The sequence below is a fragment of the Alosa alosa genome, chromosome 22, assembly GCF_017589495.1.
Source record: "Alosa alosa isolate M-15738 ecotype Scorff River chromosome 22, AALO_Geno_1.1, whole genome shotgun sequence".
Lineage (NCBI taxonomy): Eukaryota > Metazoa > Chordata > Actinopteri > Clupeiformes > Clupeidae > Alosa > Alosa alosa.
In genome coordinates, this window is record NC_063210.1 from 16,345,213 (window position 1) to 16,356,035 (window position 10,823).

General features: G+C 40.2%; 1 pseudogene; it reads right to left on the reverse strand.

Annotated features, from left to right (window-relative positions):
* Nucleotides 1–8,982: 8,982 nt before the first annotated feature.
* LOC125287954 lies at nucleotides 8,983–10,811 on the reverse strand (annotated as a pseudogene).
* Nucleotides 10,812–10,823: the final 12 nt, after the last annotated feature.

A 10,823-nucleotide genomic window follows, 5' to 3' on the forward strand; every position in this document is an offset into this window, starting at 1 on the left:
AACATGTAAGCTACCAATCCTTCGCAAGGTTTGTATAATAGCCTATCACTTAAGATTACCAGCAATGTTCAAATAGACCAGGTTAACCTATTTTACTTCTGTGTCCCCGTTTACCAAACCACATTTGCTGATACGAACTTCTACTGACAAAAATGAGGCTGCATTACGTGTGGACATCTTATTGCAGTTTAAGGCTGATTCATGCTTCTTAATTGTGAGCCTACAGCGGCGGTCATTCTCGCGTTCTCCTTTACAGCAACAAGACACAATTCCTCCAACTCTAGCCTCGCCCTTTACTCGTTGTCTTTTTCCCCTTTTCAAAAAGTGTGATATTCATACTCAAGTCATTCGCGTTCTGTCTCCCTGTACTTTTGAGACTCCTTTGCAACTCCAGCTGAGGGGTAGTGGTTGTTATTAGCCTATAGAAAAAAAGTGAACGATTATCGATGATATAATACTGCTATGATGATAGGCTACTGTGTGGCCCACTGGTTAGCACTCTGGACTGGTAACCGGAGGGTTGCCGGTTCGAGCCCCGACCAGCAAGGCACCTAACCCCTCACTGCTCCCCGAGCGCCGCCGTTGAAGCAGGCAGCTCACTGCGCCGGAATTAGTGTGCTTCACCTCACTGTGTGTTCACTGTGTGCTGTTTGTGTTTCACTAATTCACCGATTGGGTTAAATGCAGAGAACAAATTTCCCTCACGGGATCAAAAAAGTATTTATACTTATACTTTTATTGCAAAACTGAGAATTGGGCTATTAATCGGTTACAAGGTGCTGTCATCTATCCGAAACATCTACCAAGCCTTCTCTGGGTTTGTTGGGTGGGTTTTGCAAAGTTCAAAATAAAGCATGTTAACCTATTTCATTTAATTCACTTCTGTGCGCCTTGTGTGATATCACTCAGGTCTTGCTTTAGTTGCTTTAGTTAATTAGCAAATTACTACCAGAAGCCAAAAATCTGACTCTAGCTCAAAAATGTCGTCATGTAGGCTACTTTCTAAATATTCAACATCGGAAGCAGCTGCAATTGTAACAGGACATTTTGAAAGAGACCTGCTGCGTACTTTAATAAGCAGCGTCATTAACCGCCCTCAAATGCGGTATGTTTTGTTTAACTTCAAATAGCATAGGCTTTGTCTGTCTACTTTTGAAATTACATGCGGTGCTGAACCCCTGGCAAATGCGTGTGTGGTCCTATCTGAAATTATTAGCGTCTGTAGTCATTGGCGCCTGCAGGTGGCTACTCAGTGTTGGGGTCGTTACTCAAAAAAGTAATGTATTAGGCCTACACATTACTCGCTACTGTAAAAAAATGTAATCTATTGCATAACTTCTTTACTCTCTATGGGGATTAACACCTTACATTAGGCTACTTTTGCATTACTGCGTTGAAATGTTTCTATGGACATTGTTATAGATATCGTCCCCTTTTATTTATTATTTAATTAATGACAGTTGTGAAACATTAGGTAGCATAATCTAGTCCAAACCAGGTTGCGCTGTAGGCCTACCAGGCATTTCTTATAGCTAATCTGCCTTCAAAAGTTAATGAACACGGCACTAGCTAGTGCTTTTAATGAACACGGCACTAGCTAGTGCTTTTAAATTGTGCTAATTCGAATTGCTTTATGGAAGCGTTGCTGCCCAGCTCGCGCACACTCCTTCTCAAAGTTGAATGGTGACACGCACACAACTTGCAAAACATTGAACTGCTTTGAGTGAAGTGCGCTTGCCAGTTGCGTTCCTTCTGTCATTAATAGCCTAGATGCTCTTCTTCACACTGAAAACAGTGCAGTCCCAATTGTAACACCCTGATATATTTTTTGGAATCAATTCGTGGTGTGATTGACAGTCATTAGCTAGTTAGTTGTGCACTGTACACTACTACTCAGTAGTAAGGTAACAAATAGCCTACTCCGTTGAGTTTTGTTTTTTTGCCAATATTCTTGTCGCCCTCCCAGAATTCTGAATATCTTTGCTCGCACACTGTAGGAACTGCAATGTGTACTGACGTGTTACACCAAACTCTGCTCAGCTACGAGTAGAGAGAAAGAATCTCCTGTGTGTAAATTCACTCCAAGTTTTGGCCTACCCCATAAAGTGCATGACAGTAGGCTATTTCTATTTATCTGTAAAATTACCGCATGCGTTTGCTCAACTTTATGAAGCAGAATTAGTGTATATATACTTTTTGATCCCATGAGGGAAATTTGGTCTCTGCATTTAACCCAATCGGTGAATTAGTGAAACACAAACAGCACACAGTGTACACACAGTGAGGTGAAGCACACATTAATCCCGGTGCAGTGAGCTGCCTGCTTCAACGGCGGCGCTCGGGGAGCAGTGAGTGGTTAGGTGCCTTGCTCATGGGCACTTCAGCCGCGGCCCACTGGTCGGGGCTTGAACCGGCAACCCTCCGGTTACAAGTCCAGAGTGCTAATCAGTGGGCCACGGCAGGCTATTAGGAACGCACACATTTTGTTTGCGCAAGAAAGACAAAATACAGTGTACGCGGGGGGATTCGTTATCTGGCCCCTGCACTTTGAACGCGGGGGGATTCGTTATCCCCTGCACTTTGAAACTCGTTCCGGCGCCCCTGCCCTGACCCCTTGGGCCCCTGGGCCTGGGCCCGGTAGGCCCGTGCAGTAATCCATCCCTGTGCGTTTCCCAAAAGCATAGTTGCTAACCTGTTAGCAACTGAGTTGGTTGGCAATGGGAAATTGCATTGCAACCAACAAAGTTGCTAACTTAGTCAGCAACTATGCTTTTGGGAAAGACACCTCTGAATAGAATTGAGTTGGCTGCACCAGGCTAACACACACACACACACACACACACACACACACACACACACACACACAAAGAACACAAAAAAAAAAAAATTCTTTCAGGATCCAGGAAAGAAGCCAGTTTTGAGTTATTAAATTGTATTAACTTAAATAACACATTTAAGATCAAATGGATGAAGGAATGCCTCAAAGATCCACACTCAATTTAAAAGTACATTGTTGGGATGTTTGCCTTTATTTAAATAGGACAGTGAAGATCGACAGGAAGAGAATGCGAGAGAAGGATGGGGTGGGATTGGGAAATGACCGCAGGTCGGATGCGAACCTGTCTCCCCAAGGGCACTTGGACCCGATTATGGTATGCATGCTGTAGCCACTTGCCCCCACACCCACGTGCACCCCTCTACATTCTATTTGGTATTTTATCCCATACAATATTTAGAAAACTGGCCAGTCTTCACTTCTTACTCACTTGTCATTTCAATATTACTAAACTGCTTCTAAAATTGTCTGAATTTTACCAACAGGCCTTCCTAGCTTGGAAATCATGTCACTCCCATAACTTTTCCCCATCCGTGTTGGGTAGTACTTTTAAAATGTATTCCACTACAGATCACAGAATACATCCCCTAAAATGTAATTCGTAACATATTCCGGTATATTACTCAAAGTGAATAACGTATTCTGAATACTTTGAATTACATCAACATTGTATTACATTGTATTATCAGTGGATAAAACAGTTATGTGAAGTTGCAAGATCCATAGCTAATGTCAACAACAACCCACAACATGCTTTACAGTGAGGATGGAACAAATGTATTCTCTCCCACACATTTATTATTGTATTTTAATAAACACATTTATTTTTCCATTGCATTAATTACTGTAGTTTCATGGACTAGACATACAGTCATCTACTGTGTAAAATGAATGATAACATTGCAATTCAATCCAATTATGTACTTTAGAAATGAAAAAAAAAAATAGTATTTTAGTTTCTCAGTGACTAAAGGGCATGATTAACAACAAAAACAAACAAACAAAAAACAAACAAACAAACAGACAAAAAAATATCAATAATCAGCCAAAATTGTTAATTTAAACATTGACATGAACCCAGAATTTCACAATCAGTGCATCCCTATTCTAAACTGTATGTAAATGAGTGTGTGCTTGTGTTCGTTTGCTTTTGTGTATATGTGTGCTTCTCTGTGTCTGTGTGTTTTCACTTGTGAGTGTGTGTGTGGGGATAATGGTGTGTGTCTGTGCGCGTGTTTGTGCATGTGCGTGTATGCATGTGAGTCTGCGTGTGCGTGCCTGTGTGTGTGCATGTGCGTATGTTTGCTTACTGTGTGTGTATGTGTGTGTGCGTGAGGGTGTGCATACCTGTGTGTGTTTGTGTGTGTGTGTGTTTATGTGTGTTTGTGTGTGTGTGTGTGTTCATGAGTGCATGTGTGTGTAAATGCGTAGTGTAGTGTACAGTCACCAAATGTACACATATATTAATTTATTTTATCACCTGGAGAGAAGAAATACTCTTTTCTTATTGGCTGGTGGGGTGGCTATTAATTCTGAATAACGGGACACCTATGAAGTAGATCTGGTAAAAAAAAGTTTAATTATATATACCATATATAATTTTTTAACTATAACTATATCAACCATAGTAGGATGACGGTTGAGCCTGGAAGCAGGCATCGCAACAATGGAATCAACTGTAAACAAGCTAACTGTCCATGCTATTGCTGTTATAGGACTGTGAAAAGGTAGTCCCTCCTTTTCCCCAATCCTTCCTGGAACATTTAAACTAACTATTTTTCTCTTACACACAGACACTGAAAAACCCTCTCACACACCCAATTACAGGGATTGAAAATGTAGATTGTTCCCTGATTGGAAAATTTAACTGTGTGTGATAGTGCGGGGTATTTTTCATCCCCATTTTAAATAATTGTATGTATAGCAGTGCTACTATTATTTTATTAGGGATATATAATGTTGTTATTAATGGTGAAATGTTGCTTTATTGTTTCTATGTATGTGTGTGATAAGTGTTTGATTGTAAATGTGCTGAGCAGATTCCCCCCGTCAGTGGTATCAACCAATTGGCCCCTAATTGGTTGGCTTTAGGTTTTTCTGCCTTGAGGTGAGAGAGTCTGAGGGGTGTGAGGTTGTATACGGAGTGTTGAATTCATCGCGCAATTGGAAGTAAGAAACCGGTCGGTTAATTTTGATTTTGTTTGTTTTTCGGAAAAGTCTTTTTTTGTTGCCATTGTGCCGGAACACATATTATTTTAGCACTGTAAATAAACCTGCACTTTTCACCACAATCCACGTTTGCTGTTTGCTGTGTCTTCACCCCATCACCACCCAACCTCAGTGTGTCCTTGTCGCCACCATCCTGTGTGGACGTGGGCTGCAACTTCTGCAAGGCCCAAGGACCAAAGAAAGTTGTACAACAAACTGAACAAGTCGGCTTCTTTTTAAAAAGAACCGCTTGTTTCCTTTGCGTGCTATAAAGGCCTGACTGTGGCAACCGGGTGATAAGCGGGATAACGGTCTTCGAGGTGTCCTGTTATACGGAATTAATGGACTTGGGCAAAGGCAATTTTTTGCCTCTCGCCCTCTTCCATTAATTCCGTATAACAGGACACCTCGGGGTCCGCTACCCCTTACATGTGCTGCAGACACAATTTTTAGCCCGTAAGTTACGACTTCAAGTCACGACTCACAACTTAGTAGCGTTCCAGGCAAACCATTCTGCAGCTGTTGTTTATGTGTGTGTGACATCAAAAACGGTAACTGAGAGTACTACTAGTTAAAAATTATAAAGCAAAAAATTAGGTGTTTTCATCACAATATCTCTGGCTGACAAGGTCAAAACTGCACGAAATTAAAAGTGTAGGATCATCATGACACCCTCCGAATGCATGCCAAGTTTTTTGTACTTTCGTTCTTGGGGGGCCTTACAATAAAATAATTTATGTGTACATTTAGTGACGTACACCAACAAGGATTCCCGGGACACTGAAAGACCGGGGTACACAAAACTTGGTGGGCATGTACCCCCACATGGATAGCATGGAACCGTCATTTTTCATTTTGATCTGTAGCCCCCCCGCTGGACTGGACCCCCTGAAAGGAGGGTAGGGCAGACACAGTTCTCTGTGAATATCTTGAGAACTGTAGGGCCTAGGATGACCATTTTTTTCCGTGTGTTTGCCTCCAGGGGTCATGTTAACCCATTTCATGTGCACACATGTGCACAAACAGATACACACACACACACACACATACATTCACAGTAATCATACGTATGACACATACTCACACAGTAGACATATGTACGCTTGCATGCACAGGCACATACGCAGGCACACACACAAGCACACACAAGCACACACACACACACACACACACACACACACACACACACACTCACACACACACACACCCACACACATAACATAAACATAACAGAAACAATCAAGAATTTCTCAGAATTATGAACAGGCAACATGGAGGTGGGGTTGTATAAAATACATTTTACATGTGAAATCTATGAACTAATCATGTTTTGGTACTTGTTGTCTAGCAGATACCAGTGAGAATTGAGTGTGGATAATGCAATTTAGTAAGACAGTTAGAATCATATAGGCCTTTCAGCGTGATTTCTTTTTGTGGAAAAAATGTGCTGGACTGGGCGGCGGTCATATTTTGTACCGATCTGCGGTACATCTAGTTTTCTTACTGTTATGTGCATTTGTCTGCCTAATCCAGGGCATGGATGAAGTTGATGTCATTGAAGACAACTGTTGGGGTTCATGTCCTGAGAGAACATGAGTCAAGTGAACTAGAGGACATTGGGGTTGTACTCCAAGGAATAAAGTTTTGACAGGCATTGCAAAAAATCTTCATGGAGCTGGATGAAGGCAAACTCCCAAGGTTGGTTAAAGAACAACCTGTTTCAGTGAATGACTTTCCATTTTTATTTTTTGAAAAAGAAATACTGTTTTTACTATGTTGAAACCTGAAAGGACTATCAATGGCTGAGTGACCACGGGTCATGGAATCTTTTTGTGGATGTTTTTTATTATTATTATTTATTCATTATCTTTATTTTAGGAACTAGAAATGTCACCTTTTGGTCAGTCATCTTTGAATCTGGTCCATCAGTCTTCAGGCCTGACCTCTCTCTTTCTTTCTCTTCTCTCCCTCTCTCTCTTCCCCCTTCTCTCTCTCTTCTCCCTCTCTCACTCCTCTATCTTTCTCCTCTCCCTCTGATGTTTGCTGCACTTTTTTCCATTTGTCAATTGCTGGATAAAAAACAATACTGTGTATTTCATGTTGCTTTCAATAAAAATTGACTACTAAACTGACTTGACTCTTTTCAGTAAAAAGATGTATAACAGATGTCTGCAATTCTAGAAAAAAAAAAAAACAGTTAAAAGACACTGTTCTGGTACTATAGGGACATAAAACTTTAAGAGTTTATTTTTTTAGCATTAATAAATGAAGTTAGAAGTACCTTTTACAATCTATTACTATTGACATGATAAAATTACTTTAGCATTACACAATACATTGGTATTACATAAATATGAAGGTATTATCTTCATTCAACATGATTTTTTTATGTAATACAATGTGATTTCAATGTGTAGGTTTTACAAGAAATGATTAACTAGAACAAAAGTGTAAAAATTGTGTCAGTTGGACACATTCTGATCATGTGGGACCGATGTACACATTAAAATCATGTAAATTCAAGGAACTTTTTTTTCAGTGTACGCGGTTGTGAGGTGTCTGAAAAAATAGTTCCACAATAGCAAAAGACGGCTGGAAATCCGATATATTTTATTTTAATAATCAACGAACACCACTAACCACTCGGTGAGTGGCACAGTTTTGAAAACATTAAGGGTTGTTTTAGGACATGTTTGAGCATACCTGTAGGCAGCCACTCTGACTAGTCAAAGGCGATTCAAAACGAGTCAGAAAAGTCGAGACAGGACCAATCGTCAAAATGTCGGTGTCCACCACTCTATAGTTAATCTAAAACAAACCAGAAAAGGGACTCAAAGTGCTAAATACCGGAATTTTCCTTTAAGGTGGTTAATCATGGGACAACAATATGGGCTGTTGCTGAGCGACACTGCCATTGAGATTGGACAACATCATTTCTATCTGAACATTTGGATACTTATGGGCAACGAGACCATCCAATCAGAGTGCTAGCAATGAATAATATGACCAACCATCTGTGAGCTTCTGAACTGTTCAATTGTGTGGCAGTTGGTGGTATGACTTGTTACATTTATAGCACATAGAAGAATTGAACGGTCTTTTGGTCACAAATTTCACAATTAAAGTTCTTTGGGGAGAAAATGTGAATAGAGTAATCTCAGACAAGTACAAGTTGTTAAAAAAGAGATATTGAGAGTCTGAAGTTACCAAGAAGAAAGGACCCACCCCCATATCTCACCATTTCCAAATCTTTTCAGATGCATTATTCCCCTCAAACTCAGACAGTGCCAACCTGCATAATATTTTGGTGAGTCACATGTTAAAATACAGTAGTCTACAGACTAGTTTTAACCCTGTGTATCAGGACAGTTGAGTCTTCTCAACTTTTTCCATTCACACAGGTTCTACGTATCAGGTACAGATTCTGGGAGATTTCATCGCAGATTGCCATGTTAAATTAAGTTCAGTTCAATTCTACTTTATTGAAGTATGCCAAATATATTAGTATCAGAAATAATAAAAAATAAATTATGGCCCAGCTGGGAAACAGACATGGCATAGAATAATACACTACTCTTCTCTCTCATAAGAGTGTATGTTGTGTGTCCTTATGTGAGGTGTATGGGTGTGTGCTGAGCAATATAAAACATTGTATAAAACAGAAATAACAATGAGTTCAATCAATGAGCATAATGAAATAAAAAGATATAATCAGTAATTATCATTTTATTATTTTTATTTTTTTTAGAAAGCTATAAATGTGCTGGTAATTTAGATCACATCCAATAGAGTCCTATTATTTTTTTTTTCTATTATTAATCTATTATGTTTCATTTAAATGTTTAGAGAAGAATGAGACACAATGTGGAAAAATGTAGGCCTATATATATTACAAAACATATACACCTATGAAACATATTTCCATCATGTTTGCGCTGTCATGACATTAATGTCTGGAAGGTTTCCGTTGCCTCTTGACATTCCTCATTCTTGGGTCTACCAGGGATCTGTTGGGAGATAAAATACGAGGGAGAAATGGGATGAAAAAGTTATGCTGACAAAAATGCAATGGATGATATAAATAACAGGAGATACATAATTACTTTCATTTTGATGCATTTTCTGCATTACCTGGCAACAAATAGCGACTCCATATCGTACAAATGTGGCAAAGTGTTCACAGTTCAGAGAAAACAATCTGTAGGGCAGGATGTGGCCCAGAAGAGCGGTTCGGCACTGTCGGATGGCCCTTTTTGGGGATGGCCTGTGGCCATGGAGATTGTTGCTGATGGTGACACGGGTTCCGCTCGGTACATTGATGTCAGCTATGTGCTCCTGACTTATTTTTGTTTCCCCAGCAGTATGTTTCCACTCCACAGACGGAACAGCCTTTGCAGGAACACACGGAACTGTTTCATCAAGTTTCCTTCATCTGGGAATAACATAATTCATAAATGAATAAACTCAGACTATATATAGAGGCAACATAAGCACCACTGTCACACATTCTCAACTTATTTTTTGTTTATTAATGTACATTCCAAAACTAAGGTAGTACATGGATTCAATGGGAATCAAAAGCACTACAGCTGCATCTACTGTATAAAGAGACAAAATGCCATTGTGCATACATTCATACACACTTGGAGCAGTGAGCTGGGAGCCCACACACACTAGGAGCACACCTACACTGAGCAGTGGGCAGCCCTTAATCCAGCGCCTGGGGAGCAGTTGGGGGTTAGGTGCCTTGCCCATGCCATGGATGTGGATGTGGGAGAGCTGTTTTAATCACTTCCCCCCACCCACATTTTTCCTACCAGTCAGGGATTGAACTGGCCACCCTTCAGTCACAAGTCTGATTCCAGAACTAGGCCATGGATATGAGAGATTCCCTTATTGAGTCTTTTCCAGTGTTAAACCAGACATAGAATGGAAAACCATTACCATGTTGAGTTGGAGATGCAGGTAGACGTTACTGAAGCCTATTGTGAACGGTCTTTGGCTGCAAGGCAGCCAATCAGCGTAGATCTCACCTCATTATTCATATAGACCCTTTCAACAATAAAAACAAAAACAATGCTTGAACGTTCTATTTGGGCCCCAATCTACTTCCTCTGCATTAAGATAACATATGGAATGTTAAAAAGGAAGTCTTGTGGGGCCAACCATGATGCTGATAATTGAACTCTCTTGAAAGGGTCCATAGGTGCCAGATAAGCCTGAGGGGCACTAGATACAGTATCTGCTTATTCCCCAGTCTAATTATTGGGTTGTAAATTACCACCTGAGCATGTTTTTGACAGACCAAAGTTACCTTCAATGTTAACATCAGAGAACAAGATAAAATACTCCATTCATCCATTCTATGTCATCTTTCAGATTTAAGGTCAAGTTCTGTAGGCTTATGAATAGTCTTACCTGTAACAGAAAAATGGACGACATGGCCTTCTCCATCATAAACACCCCAGTGTGAATATCCAACAGGATAAGAGAACTCAATCAAGTCGCCAAACTTGGCATTGTCCTCAATGTATTGAATCTGTGTTAGTACATAATAGTCATAATAATTCTAATCAGGTCCTAAACGCAGTCGTATTTATTTCATACAGCACATGGGGCCAAATTCTCCCATTTGCGCGTACCCCATTACCCCACTTTTATTACCCTCTCTATGTTTGTGGTTATTTTACCCTGGAAAATCCAGAGTTCTCACAAGAGCATGATTTGAATTGTCTCTGCCAGACTCTGGCTTGGAGTAATGATGCATGTTACTTTTGCC